The 19,517-nt window shown below is 41.3% G+C and overlaps 1 protein-coding gene across 1 annotated transcript in view; it reads left to right on the forward strand.

The window, feature by feature from the left end:
• Positions 1-19,517, forward strand: part of EFNB2 (ephrin B2) — a 64,807-nt gene that overhangs the window by 29,270 nt on the left and 16,020 nt on the right. The window lies entirely within an intron of this gene.

Raw genomic sequence — 19,517 nt, forward strand, 5'->3', positions numbered from 1 at the left:
TAACCACCTCCCTACTGTTTTAGATCCTGTTTTTTTATTTCCAGGTTTTCGTAGAACTGTTGTGGGCTGTGTAATTTGGTAGTGATGCTAGTAATGTAATTTATGGGGAACATGGGTATCTTAATCTGGTTCCAAATGGAGGAAGCTTTCTGCTATAAATTAGCTGTGCTGTGTTCCATAGGTCAACCTTGTGGTCTAAAATATTTTACCTAAAGTCTTAAACACACATGTATTTATGGGTATCTAAGATATGATATCTGTCAGACAATGCTTGTTCAATGCTGAACAATAATGACCCTGAATTCTAATAGAATATAACTTAAAAACAACAACAATAAATTTGGTAATTAAATTCAAGCAGACAAAGAACGGGGGAAAGGAAATAGGTCAGTAAGTGAAGTAATATTTCTATATAGAAAAAATAAGGAACTCCTAAAATGGAGTAATTTTACTTTAGTAGGTAAAATTAATTCACACATTGGTCTCTTACATCCAGAAGTGGTTTTAGCTTGTACCTGTGTGGTTTTAAGTGCTTTACAGTCCTTTGGTAAAAGTTGGGCAGGTTCTGTCTATAAAGCTGCAGAAAAGCAGAACACTTCCTATATATTTAATAACTTATGCTGTGCCTTTACGCTATTGGTGTAAAGGCGGGGCATAAGTTAGGAACACTCCCCCCATGACAACAGAAATCTCCGCTAGTATAGATGTGCTGCCAGTGGAGTGGTAGAAAATGGGGCATGGCATAGGCAGGCATGGATATGCCTAGTCCAAACCCCTTTCAGTTTCCCAACATACTCATAGAAATGGCATATGCCAGCCCTGGGATTGGTGTGATTAATTCCCTCCAGTTGTAGTCAGTGGGAGGGAATAAGAAAAAACTGGAGCCTCCCTGCAACACACACTTCCTGCTCTTCCCATAACAGAACAGCAGGGCAATGGGTGTGGAGTTGCTCTGCCAGCAGATCTTTCTCTCCCCATCTCTGCCATAAATGTATGGTAGGATTTCTCTGTTTAAATGCAATTAAAACAATAAAAAATTAAAAGTGTACTTACTTGAATGTGAATTCTCTGCTGTCCTTAGGACATTCCCAAGTAAGTGGGCATATGCCATGATTGGTTCTTTCATGTTGCCTTGCTTGCTGGACCCTTGGTAGAAGTTAAACACAGCTCAGTGATTTTTTTCCCCCTATTCCTCTTACTGCATATTCATTTACACTGAATACATCTAATATTTAAAGTAACTGAGAAAAATGAGGAAATTGAATCAGATTGAAAAAAACAAATAGCAATAAAGTAAATAGCTGTCTCAAAGTTATATTCATTCTGCTTGTTTCTAGTAAATTCATTTATAAATAAAAAAACAGGGAAATAGTTTAGCAATTTCAATGTAATTAAAACATACAGCAATCAGAGAGCTGATGAAATAACGAATGTGGAATGTTTAAAAATGCAATTTGCTGATTGTAAGATCACGTTTTAAAATATTGCGGTCTTGGTAGGTGTAAATACAGAAGAGCTCAGTGCTCTAGCCTGTGACTTTTGAGAGAAGTACCAGTGAATTTTATTTTGCTTGAGTGAAAAGTACAATGTCGAAACAAGAGGCAGTTGCCAGTAGGCCTGATGAAAAAGTGCAACATAAAAATGTCTGTCTGTTCTTAAATAGCTGGTTCTGAGAATGAAATATTTCAGTTATCTAATGCTGTGGGGATTAATTCTCCACGGTAGGCCAACTGTGACATAAATGGCACCATTTTAATTATTACTTGAGAGTTATGGACACAAATGGAACTTCATGGTAGACTGTCAGCTTTGTCGTATCTGTGTCAGTAATCCCTCTGAGTAAATCCATAAGTAGGACTCATTTTCTTCATTTTTGTATAATTATTTCATTATGGCAATAAGGTATAATAGACATTACATTTCCGGGAGGATTATAGCATTCTTTAGGGGTTACAGAACTCACTGTCCCTTCAGCCTGGTGCTTCAGAAATGGTACTAGACTTCTAATATCTCAGGGAAAAAATTGCTTGGAGTAGGAACACCATGACAGAAGTCGACCCATGAATAGTCGATGGAGCCTTAAAGGACTGCTTTCAGATCACCTGTGTATATACAAACCTGAGCTGAAACCTAGTGTGGTTTCTATTTCTTCATAAAAGTCAGATATCCACATAGCAGAAATTCCCTCCACTCCTCCCCTCCACCTTTAGCTGCCCAAATGTCCTTTTATGATCCTGCTTATATTATATAGTATGTAAAAATAGTACCAACAGTAGGATTTTACTGTTTTGGTTGTAAATAGTAATGATTCTTGCCAATAAGGGCATGTTGCTGGGAGAATGGCAGGTATTGCTCCCCTTTCTGGAAAGAAAGTCCCAAAACCTATTGCAAATTATGCTTGGACCATAACAGCTATTCATGTATGATGGTTTCAACAATTCTAGGTACAATATTTTGATGTTATTTTTGTTTCATCTGAATTAGTAAATCTAATAAGTTTACATTTTGTCTATAAGCCATATCAAACCCCCAAATTAGTTATTTTGAAGATTTGGATATGAACAGGTAAACAAAGTGAAGTAAAGCTGGAAACTTCTGAGGTAAATGTAGGCATGTTTCTGTTTGTTCACCCCATTTCATTTCCTGGAGAAAGAGGATGTAGCCACCACACAGGGAGAGAGAAGGAAGATGGTGAATCAGGAAGGTACAGATAAGTAAAGTACACAGAACAGTGTCCTCCAATCTTCTGCAAATTTTGTGAGTAGGGGTGAGTACTAGGCTTGTTTGGATGTGTGCAAGCTTGTTCAGACTAATTCTTCCTAGTTCAATCCCTTTGCCAATCTCCTGCTCTAGTTTGGCAACCCTGCTTGGCTAAAACCGTCGATTTTTCAGGTTAGAAAAGCAATTGAGACTATTTTTCAACTGCTGTAGGCCTAAATCTCTCGAGGCATAGGTAAGGTAGAGGTGTATATACAGACATCAGTTGCTGTTGAAAGCATCTCCCAGTGACTTTTTGCATAGAAGCAACTTTTGGTCATGTCTTTATTAATACAGCGTTAGGCTAGCTTTAGGACAGATTATCCCATTAAAGACTCTTGTGATGTCTGGGGGAATAAAATTTGGGAGCAGGAAACACAGAATTCATTGAGCTGATTGAGACACAAGGACAGAAAAATAAGATCACTTCTTCTTTCTTCAACTTTTTACCAATCAGGATTCTGAAAGCTGGGCAATTCTTCATTCCCAAGATATATACTGGTAGAGGTGGTAGGTTATTTTGAAATTGTCCCCTTCTGATGAAATTAATGGCTCACTCCATATATATCATCTTTCTGGCAGATATGAGAATAGTGTAATCTTGTTCAGATTCAATTATCTAAAAATATATACTTGAATTATCCAGCATATCGTACGATTAAATGGCTATCTGATATTAAAAGTGTGGCAAGACCCAAAAAACTAATCCAGAAAAGTGTTCAGAGATGAAGTTATAGAGATTTGACTAGACAGGTAAGTCAGTGTCAAGCACTTGTATATTCTGGCAGGGATTATGACGGTTTAATCCAAAATTGGAGAAAAAATGTGTTCATATCAGTGCTTCAATAGAAGCCTGAGGGAAAATTCACGATGTTGTTTAATGGAAATCTGATGCCCTTTCAATGCAGAGCCTTCCATTTAGTCACATAGTCAGGAAGAAACATTACAAAATTAGCTGCCTTACAGATATTAACTGAAGGGTGGATGGATAATTTTGGTATTGTGATTTGGAGAACACTTGCAAACCATTTTGTAGAAGAACAGATTCAGATTAATCTTAGATTGTGAGAACGTTCCTGTATACACTAATGTAAACACAAGAAAATGTCATTCTTGTTTGGATGCTTGGCATGACTGATGCCAAGAACAGTAATGGTTCCTCTGGATTTTCCAGCTCAGATTCCCGGTTATATCATTGCTTAATCAAAATCCATCTCTAGGGTAGACTCCAGCTTTATTATGGCCCTGTTGATGATTTTGCTCTCACTGCTATGTTCATTTAGCACAAATTTAATCTTTGAACTACAAAGGAACCTTTGTAAGGCTGGATACATGATTTTATGTTGGCTGTTCAGTACATAGAAATAGCGATAGCAGTTGAATGAGTGCCTTAAGCATATATTATATTTGCTTCTGGTATAACATCTGAAATACAGAACCAGCGCATTATTGCCATGGTAAGATGCAGGAGTATCAGATACAAGTGTAGCCTATGTCTCTCATTGTAGGGAGATGCACAAATTCCCTGTTTGAACATTGCAACAGTAAACATACTACACAGGTACACGTGCTACTTCAGTTTAACATCTAGATCAGCTGTCTACTCTTAAGATAATCATTTGTTTTGATGCTAGCAGAATAGACTATGTCTTCCTTTCATTTTCTGCCATCCTTCCCAACTAACCCACTTTCATTGCCTTGTATAAGTATTCACCGCCCTTTGATTTTTCCACATTTTGTTCTGTTACAACCTGGAATTAAAATGGATTTGATTTACACAACATACTTAACACGTTGAAGTTGCAAAATACTGTTATTGTGACACAACAGTTAACTAAAGAAAAACAAATTGGCATTTGTTGGTTGTATTCACCCCTCTGAGTCAATACTTGATAGAAGTACCTTTGGCAGCAGTTACAGCTCTTGAGTCTTTTGGGGTAAGTCTCCACCAGCTTTGTGCATCTGGATCCTGCAATTTTTGCCCATTCTTCTTGGCAAAATTATTCAAGCGCTGTCAGGTTGGATGGGGACCGTTGGTGAACAATTTTCAAGTCTTGCCACAGTTTCTCAAAAGGATTGAGGTTTGGGCTTTGACTGGGCCATTCTGAGAGATTCAGATTCTTGTTTTTAAACCACTCCAGTGTAACTTTAGCTGTGTGTTTAGGGTCATTGTCCTGCTGGACAGTGAACTCCAGTCTCAGGTCCCTTGCAGACTGAAACAAGATTTCCTCTAGAATTGCCCTGTATTTGGATCCCTCCATCTTGCCCTCAATCCTGATCCATTTCCCAGCTGATGGAAAAACATCCCCACAACATTATGCTGCCACCACCATGCTTCACCGTGGGGATGGTGTTCTCAGGGTGATAAGCAATTTTGGCTTTGCGCCACACATAGCACTTTGCGGTAAGGTCAGAAAGTTCAATTTTGGTCACATCAGACCAGAGAACCGTTTTCAGCATGTCTGCTGTGTCGCCCACATGCCTTTTGGCAAAATCCGAACGGGATTTGATAAGGGTTTTTTTTCAGCAATGACTTTCTTCTTGCCACTCTTCCATAAAGCCCGGCTTTGTGGAGTGTCCGAGTGATAGTTGTCCCTTGGACGGTTTCTCCCCTCTCAGCTGTAGATCTCTCCAGTTCCTTCAGAGTTACCATTGGGCTCTTGGTTGCGTCTATGACTAATGCCCTCCTTACCTGGTCACTGAGTTTTGGCAGACAGCCCTCTCTAGGCTCAGTCGCAGTTGTGCCATATTCTTTCCATTTTGTATTAATGGATTTAATGGTGCTCTGGGGGATGTTCATACTTTGAGATATTTTTTTTATAATCCAACCCTGATTGGTACTTATCTAGAATGTTATCCCAGACTTGTTTTGATAGCTCCTTGGTCTTCATGATCCTGCTTGTTTAGATATGCTCCCCAACAAACTCCAGGGCTTTCCAGAAACAGGTGTATTTATTCTGAGATCATGTGACACTTGAATTGTACACAGGTGGACTCTATTCAACTAATTATGTGACTTCTGAAGGTCATTGGTTGCACCAGAGCTTATTAGGGGTGTCACAGCAAAGGGGGTACATACGTATGCAGTCCAGACTTTTCAGTTTTTTATTTCTAATAATTTTGTAAAATATGTAGATTTTTCCCCACTTTGACATTGTGTAGATCAGTGACAAGAAATCCTAATTAGATCCATTTTAATTCCAGGTTGTAACACAACAAAATGCAGAAAAGTCAAAGGGGGTGAATACTTATGCAAGGCACTGTATGTAATTGACTTCTGCTTAAAATTTAGAAAAAGAAAAAATATTATGAGCAAATACAGAATTTGCAAAAAAATATCGTATTGGATGGAATAAGCCTGTAGCTGCTGGTCCCATTGTACTTTGGGGAAACATACTTCTAATTAAGGATGCTTAGGATTAGGCTATATAGGTGTGATCAAGTTGAGCTGTAGAAAAATTATTCTGTGTCTCTTCCACATGTCAGCTCTTTACTGTTCAGCAGATGGAATTTTCAACTGGCCACAAAGTTGAGTTGTTTCCTAGTGGACAATCTTAAAATCCGGTGCTTGATGTCTCCAGTTCCCTAAGACATTAACATCGTAACTTGAGCATTTCCTAACATTGCCTCCTCTGATGGGAAAACTCACTTTTGCAAAAACAGATTTTCCCCAGTAAAAGACAGGTCTTTCTGTGGTCTGAACAGGGGTGCACGAAAGTCACTTACCTGGTCTCGCAGCTTTTCGTGGTGGGGGGGAGGCGCTTCGCTGCTCTCTGTCCGAAGTTCAGGCTGGGGGGGGAGGTTTCCCGCCTCGCCCGGCCGAAATTCAGGCCGGGGGGGAGGCTTCCCGCCTCGCCCGGCTGAAATTCAGCCCGGGGAGGAGGCGCCTCGCCCGGCCGCAAAATAAAAAGTTTTTAAAAAAATGCCCCCGTGATAGGCTACGTGACGATTAACGTAGCCTATCACAGCTGGATCTGCAAAGTCAGCCGTGATAGGCTACGTAAATCGTCACGTAGCCTATCACGGGTGACTTTAAAAAAAGAAAAAGCGCGTACGCAAATGGCGGCCCCCATAGGGAGCCGCCATTCGCGTTCCTTATTTGGTCGCTGTAGTCTACGTAAATCTTTACGTAGACTACGGCAAAAATAAGGGCAACGCAAATAGCGTTGCCCTTATTTTCGCCGTAGTCTACGTAAAGATTTACGTAGACTACAGCGACCAAATAAGGAACGCGAATGGCGGCTCCCTGTGGGGGCCGCCATTAGCCATACGCGCTTTTTTTTTTTAAAGTCACCCGTGATAGGCTACGTGACGATTTACGTAGCCTATCACGGCTGACTTTGCAGATCTAGCCGTGATAGGCTACGTTAATCGTCACGTAGCCTATCACGGGGGCGTGTTTTTTTTTTTTAGTTTTATTGGAATGGCGGCGGCGGCAGCCGGTCGAAAGATCGGCTGCTGCCCCCGCCCCTGACGAAGACCCGACGAACCACCGCCGGGACCCGCCGCCGGGAGGGACATTCGGGAAAGGTAAGTCCCGTCCCGGGGGGGTGGGTGGAGAATTTCTCCCCGAAACTTGTTCGGGGGGCTGAACACGTTGGCGCTCGGCCCCCCGAAGTTTCGGGGAGAAATTCTCCGCCAACCCTAGGTCTGAATCAAAAACTATTTTATTCATATGCCCTTTGTGTTTGCTAAGACTCATAGTAGCCTGGTGTTTTTTTTCCATCTGGTCAAGGCTCCCGACAGGAATAGAAGTAGATGGCCCACCCCAAACAAAACAGTTACTTGATCATTTTGGCTTCCTTATGCATGTATTTGCTATGTCACAGGATTTGCAGTTCTTGAAGGAGGTGTGTACTTTGCCACATGGTAAGCCTTGTATATGCTTAAGAACATAAGAAGAGCCCTGCTGGATCAGACCAAGGGTCCATCCAGTCCAGCATTCTGTTCACACAGTGGCCAACCAGCTGCCTATAGGAAAGCCACAAGCCGGACACAAGTGCAACAGGACCCTCCCGCCCATGTTCCCCAGTAACTGGTGTACATAGGTTTACTGCCTCTGAGGTAGCACATAGCCACCAGGACTAGTTGCTTATTTTTATCTGTAAGTGTTTAAGGGCACAATCTCTTTGGGATAATTGGCTGCCTCTGAATGGAGGCTCCATCCATCCAATGCAGGGTGGCTCCAGCCACCCTGCATTGGCATCTAGACTGTTAATTTTGTCTTTTCCCCTCCCTGCCCCCGGGAATGCCCCCTTTTCGCCTGCTTTGCACTGCCGGTCACGAGTGTGGAGATGAGGAAGAACCATGCTGCCTACAAGGTGGGGGGGGGGCGCGAGGAGTGCGGTTTCCTGGAGCCCTGACTCCAAGCTCAGTTCCAAGAAACTGAAAATTCCTGTGGCTGTCTAGACACTGTCTAGCAGCCATAGGATTGCCCTCCCCATGTATCTGAAATGAGAAGGTTCAGCACCTTGTCTCCCTGGGCAAATAGTAGTTAAGATTGCTGGTCTGTCTTGTTCCTTAGTTATATATATTCTCCCCATCCTGAAACAATGATTCCATGTGAACAAAGACAAGTTTAACAAAGACAAACAACAATTCCGCTTTTGGTTGCAATATAGGCATCTAACACAAACAACAGTAGTGCTCCTTCATCCCCTAACACCTGCTCAGCCCTCTCACTTAATTTCTAAAAATCCTGAATACAGTTTCTTCATGCCTTGTTTCATTTCAGTAGATTGTCGTTGTTTGGTTTTTCATAACTGCTTATTTGTTTAAAAGCAAAGAAGTTTAAATGTATAAGAATTGTAGGTTTTTTTAATATATCTTGCATTTCTTACAATACGCAATCTCCTATTTTAAAAGCCTCCTTCATGCTGTCTGTCAGCATAATACATTCTTTGCCCTCCTCCTCCTCTACATACTTGGAAAATTAAATGAATTATTTTCAACTCCTCTTACTGTAAGGTGATATGGGAAGTTCAGTTGTTTCGTCTTTAAAAGGGAATCTTGTTTAATTCAGCTCTGTTTGAATTAAATATAAATCATACAAATAAAATTACTGAAGAGGGGGAAAAGCCATCAGGATTTGCAGAGCTTCAGATTACAGTCTGAGTATGAGGCTGCTAGGCCTAATGGAGTTACAGTCCGTTGAGATTATTTTCCCAGTCCATAAGGGGCTTGTAAACTCACTAATGTGGCTATCGTAGGTTGTCTTTGTTCATATACAGTGCCATTACCTAGGCAGTGCTGGCAGTTGATCTCATTTAAAAGTAGGAAGGATACTACAGCAGGAAATCTGTTAAGTGCCACTACTTTATTCTCAGGGGTAGCAAATGAGAGAGCAAGATGGCCTTGCTTGTTAATAGGTGGGAGTTAGTGAGCAAAAAGGGAACGTTCCCTCCCCAGTGTGTACTAGATATCAAAGTAGATGGGAAATGAGGAGTGATTGCTTAGAAGGGAAGAGGAATTATTTAGGAATTGCTCAGATTGAACCACTTTTAATATTTCATAATATATGTAGTTGAATATTTCCAGCTTATTTATAGTGTTTGTTTATAGTTTTCCATGCCCCCACCCCAGTCTGCTTTGTAAATGGTTTTAACAATACCAAGGATAAAATGCCACAGAGGGCCATTTCACTGCTTAAGGAGCCTTTATGTATTCATTATGAAGATAGCATTAAATGAACTAAAATGCTTTAAACATAATAAATAACTTAAGCCACCGTGTTACGAAGGCTTACATGCAGAGGTTTAGTTTTATGTATATCAAGCATCTCTGTGACTTAAGTAGGACTACTCCCATGTGTAAAGTTAACTACTAGTGTAAAACTCTGCAAAATGAGTGCCCTAAGGCCCTTTTCCTCTTGCTGTGGGATTTGAAGAACTCTCATTAAATCAGAGGGAATCATTCGCATCCTGTTGAAGAGTAGGCCCATTAAAGAAGAGCCAGAATAAATTTAAATAAGTAACATAATACATTTTGGAACTGTGCTTAATTTTTCCTGCATAAATATCGGTAGGCAAATTACAAAAATGTATTTAATTGTACAGGTAGGACGCTAGCACCATAGCATGTATATCAGCACGATAGCAAACCCTATCTATAGGTTCCCACCTGTGATTGTATATTTATAACTTCACTCTTGATTTATTTCATGAAAGTTTAATTTTATAAAGTAAGAGAAAAGAAAGTATTGTGCCAAAAATAAATAAAATGCTTAAGTGTTGTTTTTCTTTAGGCTCTTTCAAAGCAAACACAGACATAAGAACTATGGATGGTTCTGGTTTTTCTCTTTCCATACCATGATAGCAGTGGCTGAAGAACTGGGAAGAATGCAACTGATGTTTGTTTTACAAATAATTTATCCCATTATTGTATAGGAATTAGTTTTTCCTCTGAAACTTTACTAAATTAAATAGTTGCTACCTCAAAATATCAAGAGACACTTCTGGGTAGAGGTATGTTAAATAAGCAAATGCAATCATTCTCTGTATGAAGATAAAGTATATCAATTATATTTTATCAAAATATGATGTTCTGAAAGACCTTAGCGGGATTAGATGTCTTGACTTAATCACTTCAGAATACTTGGTGCATAAGGAAAATTAGCAAAAGCAAAAAGCAGCAGGTGGATTTGAAGGATACCCCCCCCCAACTTCCCAGACTTTCAGAACTAAAAGAAGCAAAATAAAATATAGCTCTTGTTGAAGTCAATGGCCAACCCATCATTGAGCTAGATAGCATCCGTACAGCACAATGCTATGCATGTTTACTCAGAAGTATGTTTATTGGTGCTGGGAAATACCTCTAAGATAGCCTTTCAAAAACTGAATTTGTTAATTTCTACAGAGTTCAGCTAGGAAACTCATTGTATGCATTGCGAAACTGCTATAATTGTGATGTAAACTTTGGCATCTCTGATTAAATATCACCTAAGGCTGTTTGAATGTGGATGAATGTTGATCCTGATACAGAGAGATGCATGTGCAGAGCCACCCAACAAATGACCACCAATGTCTCCTTTGATAGTGCCAGGGGATGTTTCCACCAGCAATTTACTCTGAGCCAGCTGCGTGTTGAGGTCGTTAGGGATACATGATGTTGTGGCCATCCAGCAGCCACCCCGGAGCTTATCAGGACAAAACTGGATTTCCTGATACTGATTAAAGTCTGATTCTTTTCCTCAAGTCGGGTTCTCTCCAGTATCGTTCTTGTATGCCCCAACCCCCACATTTAGCTTGGGTATGCTAGCCCTGCCCAGGGGTGTGCCTTTCACTGTGACCCCAGTCAAGGGCTGTTTCCTGCCATTGTGCTGAATGAAGCTTGCCCTCTGAATGCCCACAGAAATTATAGAAACCCCCCCTCCAATTGACTTGGCACATTTAAAAGTCAAATTCCTTAAGATCTTGAGGCTCCAATTCATTGCCTTAGGAAATAACTACCTCACAGCTTCCTTATAGAGATCCTGTGCGTTAAAATGGGGCTGGTTTCTGTCTCTTTCCCACAACAAACCCATTAGTGTCTCCGCAGAAGTAACTCCCATTGTGGTCAATGAGGTCTTGTGGGTTAAAATGGGGGCCGATTTCCATCTTTGTGTTCTTCCCCTCCCTTCCCAGCACAAGCATATGTGTGTCTACTCAGAAGTAAGTCACATTGTGCAACACCAGACAGGCCACTTAACAAGATCAGCCTTGGATGGCCTTCTCTCTGTCCCATCAGCCAGGACAGCTAGACTGGTGAGGACGAGGGAGAGGGCCTTCTCTGTGGTGGCCCCCACTCTGTGGAACTCCCTTCCTAGGGAACTCCGTCATGCCCCCTCTTTAATGAGCTTCCACCACGCATTAAAAATGTGGTTGTTCAGGCAGGCATTTGGGGTGGGTTAGGGTATTTTTAGAAATATGATGTTTTTAATGTAGAATTTTATTGTTTTAAACTGTTTCTATTGTTGTACCTCGCCCAGAGTGGCTGGGTGACCAGCCGGCTGGGTGGGTGGGTGGGAGATAGATAGAGTGAGTGAGTGAGTGAGGCTTGCTCCTGACATGCAGGTGCATCTGGACTTTCAGGGGAAAGGAGAAGGGGGGGAGGGGGGAAGCCTCTCTTATTGGTTTAGCAGCCCCTGCCAGTCAGATGACTTTTGCTCCCACCCCCACCAGGAAGCATGTTCTGTGAAGCTATTTTTACTGGTCTGGAGAATCTGCTTGTGGAACCCTGCTCATAGCAAAGCCGATTCCTTTTAAAAAATCTGGTAGTCCTCCATTAGCCTCTCCTTCCATTGTCGTGGAAACACTGCCCCAGTTAGTTGAGAGGGAAGGAGGGACCTGAATCCAAGGCCACTTTCCCACCTAAATAGGGAAGAGTGAGTGAGTGAGTGTGTGTGTGTGTGTGTGAGAGAGAGAGAGAGAGAGAGAGAGATTTAGCCCCACACTTTCCCAAACAGGCAATTGATGTTGTCAGCTTTGACAGTACTGTTCATCCATTTGGCATTGAATAAGCAGTTCCCAATCTAGTGTTTGGAAGTGCTTCCACAGCTCCAAGTGGTGGATCAAGAGATCCTGTATTTGGAAGTGGACGAACACACATTTATGTTCAGTTTCCAGTATGTGGAAGACTGCTTCTGCCTGAATGCTGCCCTTGCAGATTACTTCTTCCCCACAAAGCTCAAAGTGCTTAATTCAAAGTGATTTGTGTACATTTTGTTCATATTTATTTCATTGTGTACTAGATCATCCATTATATTAATTCTCAAGACAAAGATTTCTACCTAAAATGCATAGGGATACGACAATGCGGAGTATACACTTGAAATTGGCTTGTTTGCTTGTTGAGCAAAATCAGTACATAATACACATAGGTTGTATTGTTAACAGTAGCTTCCACTACATTTTAGGAAATGTCTGAAGTATGATCCTAGTGGAACATCATGAAGGTTTAAATGTATGGTAAGGAAAGTTCTGCTGTTCTATATTGCCTTCTATCTGCAAGAAAGTTTGCCTTTATTAATTTATTGTTTGTATTCTGCCAAGGCTTCAAGGCTGATGACGCAGTATATTGATACATATTCAGTAATCCTTACAACAACACATAGGCCTGTATTGCTGTTAATGTGTGAAAAGCTGGGGTTAGAGTTCTTGCCTGCTGGGATGCAGAAAAGTGGCCAAAATTCAAAATAACATTAAAATCTGCCCTGTGAAATCAATAGTTTAGTGGTGGAAAGGGTAGATCTTAATCTAAATATGTGTATAACTCTGGGCACACACTTATTTAGTACATGGCCATAAAACCACAACTGTGTTAAACTTCTGATAGGCTTCATAACTGATCTGGAGACTTAAAAATGCCAAATTATTTTTGCGATAGAGAATAGCCAGAGGATCTAAATAGCTTTTTGTGTTGTGCAATTCAGCATACTTCTGCTTGTGCCAGAAGTAAAAGCAGGAGATGAAGGTATTCTTTTATTGAAGCAAACATGTGGAAAATTGCACTAGATTGTTATAGTAGAGAATATCTCCCCTGAAAGGAATGAGGTTCATCTGCAGGGCAAACCCTGACTGTGTCACTTCATTGGGGTTACTGCTGGACTCTCGGCGGTCACAGCAAATAACGTCATGTCCATCTAAGCCATTAGAGCCATGCGAGTGGCACATTTTCTCATCTGTAGTGTTATATTCTAAAATGTCACTAGGCATTAACTCAGTCAATGGTGATGTCCTACCACCTAGAGATGAACCCTGCCTCAAGATGATGTTTTCCACTTCAGTGCCACTCTTACAGCAATTACTGGGTCATTAATATCATTGCATGCAATTAGTGACAGTAGACTGCACAAGGAGTTTGTTATACTTTTCCACCCCCAGTAGGAACTTTTTATTCTAACCTTCCTTGAACAAGGGATTGAGTAGGAGCTTTTGAGGCGGCAGACAGGATGGGTTAGGGTGAATCTGTGAATTAGTGGACAATATCTTCCCAAATTATATCAAGACAACCTTTTTTCCATGAACAAACATGTTATCATTAGCGACAGTCCAAATGCAAACTCATTTTATTTATTTTGTTCAGTTGAATGTTTAAGAAAAGATCATAAAACAAACTAGGAATTATTTTTCCTGCCTTTCTGGGCCACTTTCCAATAGCAGACTCAAGGTTTAAGAAAAATGGTGTACAATTATAATCTGTTCTGGGATTCTTAATATATTTAGGGCACAATCATATGCATGTTTAGACAGGAAAAAAAGTCCTACAACTCCCAACATTCCCCAGCTATCATGGCTGGCTGGGGCATGTTGGGAGTTGTAGGACTTTTTTCTGTCTAAACATGGAAAGGATTGCACCCTTAAAAGAACCACACCCTTTTCTGCATGGAATTTGGCTCATCCTCTGCATCCTCGCTCCCAGTTGTAACCAAGCTTTAAGTACATGCAAAAGGAGAAGGGGACAGCAGAGGATGAGATGGCTAGATAGCATCACTGATGCAATGAATATGAACTTGAGCACGCTCCGGGAGAGAGTGCAGGACAGGAAGGCCTGGCGTGCTATGGTCCATGGGGTCACGAAGAGTCGGACATGACTGAACGACTGAACAACAACAAAATGGCATTTGCCCACATCCTTCTCTCCTTACCCTTGTGTCTCCCTCCCTGAGTTGTCTATTTTAGTATTTTAGGTTGCAAGTTCTTTAGAAGTAGGGACTTGTCTTCACTGCCTATATACTTCTGTGAAGTGCCATGTATCCTGATGGCACACGGTGTAAGTAATAGTAACTCCTACACACAGTATGGCTGGTTTCAGTGTGACAATAAAGGGCTTTCCAGATGAGAAGCTTCTCTCACTGAAGTTCTGCAAATTAGTACATCCATTGGAGAAGGATTCAAATGCCGTTTCCCAAAGCTAGTGCATTTTTAAGTGGCAAGCTCATCCTTTTCAACATGAAAGAAAAGAAATTCCTTTTGGGGAGTAAATGTGATTCTACTTCCTGTTAGTGCTTGCATTTGTGAATGCTGCTTGGACTGAGGCTGCTTGAGTCTAGGCACCTATTTCCAAATTGCCAGTGATGTTACTGGCAAACAACAGTGATGGCTCATCCTATATCTGTGCCATTGGGTGACATGCATATACATTCCTCACAGCCAGCCTGTGACTTCCTTCAACAAGGGTACTTGCATCTGCATCCATTGTGGGAAGAGAATATTTTGGTGTTAACTCTCATGGGACGCTATGTTGTAGTGTTAACACACTTCTGCTTTTTCTTCCCATCTTGAAAGGCTGTAAAAAAAAAATTCCCATGAGCCTTCCTTGGTAGGGAAAACATGCTAACTGAAACAGTTCTGTAGAAAATTCTTAACTATACTGAAACATTTAGATTCTCACTTTACCTAAACAAGTTTTTTTTTAATTTTTAGCAACTTAAGAAAACATTGATAGAGAAAAGCATTTAGGTTACCATAGGCAGGGCAAGGAGAAAACTGGCCAAGTGCTTAAACTAACAAATTGCATTGCTTTGAGCCTCCACTAGCTTTTGTGGGCCTTGCATGTCATTACTGTACCTTTATAGAAGAAAAAATAGTGGATATGCAGCTGTAGTGCCTTGTGGTGTGAGCCCCAGGTAAATTTTGTCAAATCCTGTGCTTTACTGTACAGCAGAGATGGGCAACTTGTGTTCCTCCAGAAGTTTTTGCCTACAACTCCCATCAGCCCTAGTCAGCATAGCCATTGGTGAGGGATTATGGGAGTTACTGGCCAAAATATCTGGAGGGTCAGAAGTTGCCCATCCTGTACAAGATAGAAAAGAAAAACAGACCCTTTCCTGTGGAGGGCTGCACTCAAGGGACCAAAACAAAGACCAGATGTAAATGAAGACTGGAAACTAGTAAGACCAGTGTGGATCTGGTTGATATATGCTGACGTAGAGGGAAGGGTGCCTGTTTGTGTGAGCTGTGGAACCCTTAATACTTAATTAGTGACACTAACTTTATCATCTTGCTCCTAGCATGCGCTGACCTCCCTCTATGGCCTAGCACCTCTAAATGGGGGCTGGGAGCTTCAAGAGGAAATGTTGTTGGTTGTTGGGAGACATCCAGTGCATGACTCTTCTAATGAATGCTCCACACATCTGCGTTCCACTTGTTTGAGGAGCATGACTAAAATGGTTTCCTTATCTATTGCGTGGAGGGTCTAGGCATGTACTGCTGTATACACATACAAACCTCAACTCTCAGCGTTTCTGCGATGTGTGAAGGTTGAACAGGAGGCCAGTGGATGTGAAGAGTTTGGGTGTGGAGGTCAGCTGGTGCAATCCTTCTTTGCCTTCACATAAACAGTCAATGGGTGGAGCATCTGTGAGGAGAGGGCTCAAGTCTTCATGATCACTTGTCTGTAAAGGCAAATTTGGGGGTGCTCCATTGCTTATCCCACCCCATGGGTAATCATGTAGCCTTCTATCCTAAAGAGTGAGAGAGAGAGAGAGAGAGAGAGAGAGAGAGAGTATGAAATCCTGAACCATTCCGTAGTTGTAAGTCCCAACAATTATATTTACAGGCCTCAGAAAACACACACAGGTCAGGGAGAAGAAAGGGGTTGTCAGTTGCATGGGAAGTGGGGGGAGTTTCAGGTGGGGGCGGTCCAGGCATGATGGAAGGGTACCTGAGGGCAGCCTCTTCTCGTTTGATGCTATGTGAATCCTCTGACATTTTTTAAACAGTCTTTTGCTTGGGAGGAGTGAATTGACTGATCTTCTACTTGGTGGTCATGTGTGCAAAACGTTACTTAGCAACATATGCTGCTTAAAGTAACAATAGTTGTATATTTGCGGGCTGCAAGATCTATATTTAGATCAACTTAACACTAGCGTTACAAAGATGTTTAAATCAGGGATTAAAGATAATTTACACTGAAAGTAGCCTATTGTTTTAGTTAAAGAAATAGACTTCGTCCAATCTAAATTTGTTACAGATCAACAAGCCTAGCAAGTGACGGTCTCTGTGTGCTTCGAACCCTGTCTGAGAGTTTCTTCTATATTTTCCAAGCTTGGGGATCAGAAGATTGGTTTAAAAAAAAGAAGCAGCAAATTTAATACAGTTTAATTAAAACATGGTGCTAAGATCACCACAGCTGCTTTATGTGCAGTTTCTAACTGTTCCAGCAACAAGCACCTTGATTTGTGGTTTTTCTGTCTGTGTGGGTTTGGGTGTTTTTAAAGCTGTCTTGTAAAATTAGATAACGTGTGTAAGAAGAAGTGATTACTTGATGCTTTACCAAGAAAGACATCTAATGACAGCACAAACGACTGACAGCAGCTATAGCATAGATATGCAATCCTCTGGCAACCACTTTTTTTTTTTAAGGCCATATACTCGATAATCCTGTGAATTCACATTAGATCAAGCACAGCTTTGCATCAAGAATAGTTCATATTGCTGTTACCGGATCTAAAGCTTTGGTGATTCTTTTCCCCACACCAACCCTTTGGGATCTTTTTTTGTTTGTTTTTGCTTATCTGTCTTTAAGGATAGTGTTTGGAGAAAGTTAGATAATAGCTCACATTTGCAGAATTCTTAATTTTTAAGAACCTTAATTTCTGAAATTACCACTTCAAGTAATGAGCTTTACTGTCTCTGGAGGAGTCATGAGATGGGCTTGACAGTTCTCTGGATATCACTTTGTTGTGATCCCACTGATGACAATGAGACAGAGTGGTTTGAGGATGGTAGCCAAAGCGTCTCTGTGCTTGGTCACCCAGAAAGAGATTTTTTACCTCATTGCAATTTCCTTGACTTGATAACCTGTGTTCTGGTCTTTCTTATGGAACAATATGTGCTAAACTTCAGGAATCCATAGCTCTGTGTGCATTGCACAGGGTATCTTAAGCTGAAGACTCATGAGAGGCTTCCTCCACCCCATGTTGAAAGAGGGAGTAGTGTTCATGACATGTACACATATTCCATTTTTGCCTCTAGTAAGCAGCTTCCCAAAACCTGTTTTACCAGCAACAGGAGGACACAGCAATTGTAGTACTATAGGAAGTAACACCTCTTCCCAACCCCCTTTCATCCCTTTTAAAAACTAGCGCTTGTCGCCAGCCTCAGTTCCTGGACCAAGAAGCATTACCTCTTGTTTATGTAAGGTACTAGCCTTGTTCACATGATCACAGGTTGATTAACAAGCCATGTGGCGGCTTGTTAACCACCCTGCTGATTTGGGCAGTTACCATCGCTGGGGCACAGCTTCTCAGGTTGTCTGAACCTTGTGCGAGTGCCTTGATGGGATGGTTAATGAACCACCCAGAACCCATGGCCTCACTGGGTTTGGATGACACGAGAGGCTGTGATGGTAGGGGCTTGGCAACTTGGCACCCATGGGTGCCGCAACCTACTGTGGCTAATAAGCCATGCTGGGCTGCAGTGAGCATGTGAACCAAGGTCCCTGTTTTGATATTATTTGGAGGCATGTTATTGACAGCAGTGGGGTATCTTCAGTGAACACTAGGATGTTTTGGAGGCCTGGTTGAAATAATTGCAGTTGCATTAGTCCCTAAGAAGCAATTTGTTGAATTGGACCCACCAGATGTACAGAAAGGTAATGTGCATATTTTGAGAGTAATTTCCCCCTAATCTCTAGCAGTGGCTAGAGCTTAAAAACCACCTAGTAGATAACTATAGGACAGCCTTCCCCAACCTGGTGCTCTCCAGATGTTTAGGACTACAACTCCCAGCTTTCCTGACCTGACCATTGGCCAAGCTGACTAGGGTTAATGGTAGTTGATGTCCAAAACATCTGGATGATACCAGGGTGGGGAAGGTTGCTCTAGGGTGATACAGGGCCAACTGACACCTGTGGTGTGTTCTCAGTACAGGGGGAAGGGTGGAAGATCTGTTGCCATTTTCTGATTATTGGTTTGTTTTATTTATTTGCAGGTTCATATCCCATCTCCTAACAAAGTTTCAAGGTGGTGAACAATCAAATATAGTTTGATTGAAGCAATGAAACACCATAATAAAACAATATAATAAAAACAGCAGCTGAAGAATCAATAAAACAAACCAGGAACCAGTGAAAATCCAAAGACAAATAGTGGGAACATATTTACTCAAAGGCAGATCAAAGGCCATTAAAGGACCAAGAGAACAGGTTGGGTTTTGTCTGGAACAAAAAAGATGATCATGAAGGCACACATGCTTAGGGAGGGAATTCCACAATTTCAGCACCACCACGGAAAAGATCCTCTGTCCAGTTACTATCTGCCTAATCTCAGAAGGGCTTCTGATGGAAGATCTTAATTGCTGGGCATGTTCATGTGGAGAAAGGTGCATGTTGTACCTTAAATTCCTTGCTTGTATTACCAGGATATCTGGATGACTTGGGTATTTGCAAGTTATCATTGTTGGTGGCTGCTAGGATTCATGTGGCAAGTAAAGGGAGAAGAAAAGAACCCTTTAACTAAAATGCTGGCTGGTTAAGAGTAGAATATAGTGGAAATCATCAAATTAATGGAATATGTACATTTAAGAGATGGTACTGGGGAAAGGAAAGCTTTGTGGAAGCCTAATTCCCCTATGTTAATTTTGAGAGGGGGTGGTGGTGGAAAGGGGGTGGAGAGAGAACATATGGATTCAACTATTTTCAAATCATTACCCTAACCTGAAACATATGGATTACATATATCTTTGTAAAATTATTGTAACTGTCAAGGTGTCGTGTTGTATATTTGTAAAAAGAAGGAGGTTTTATCAGGAATTTTAGCCCTCTCTTGGACTGATGCCCAT

The sequence above is a fragment of the Heloderma suspectum genome, chromosome 3, assembly GCF_057233095.1.
Source record: "Heloderma suspectum isolate Gila_16-S chromosome 3, 16-S_ref, whole genome shotgun sequence".
NCBI lineage: Eukaryota > Metazoa > Chordata > Lepidosauria > Squamata > Helodermatidae > Heloderma > Heloderma suspectum.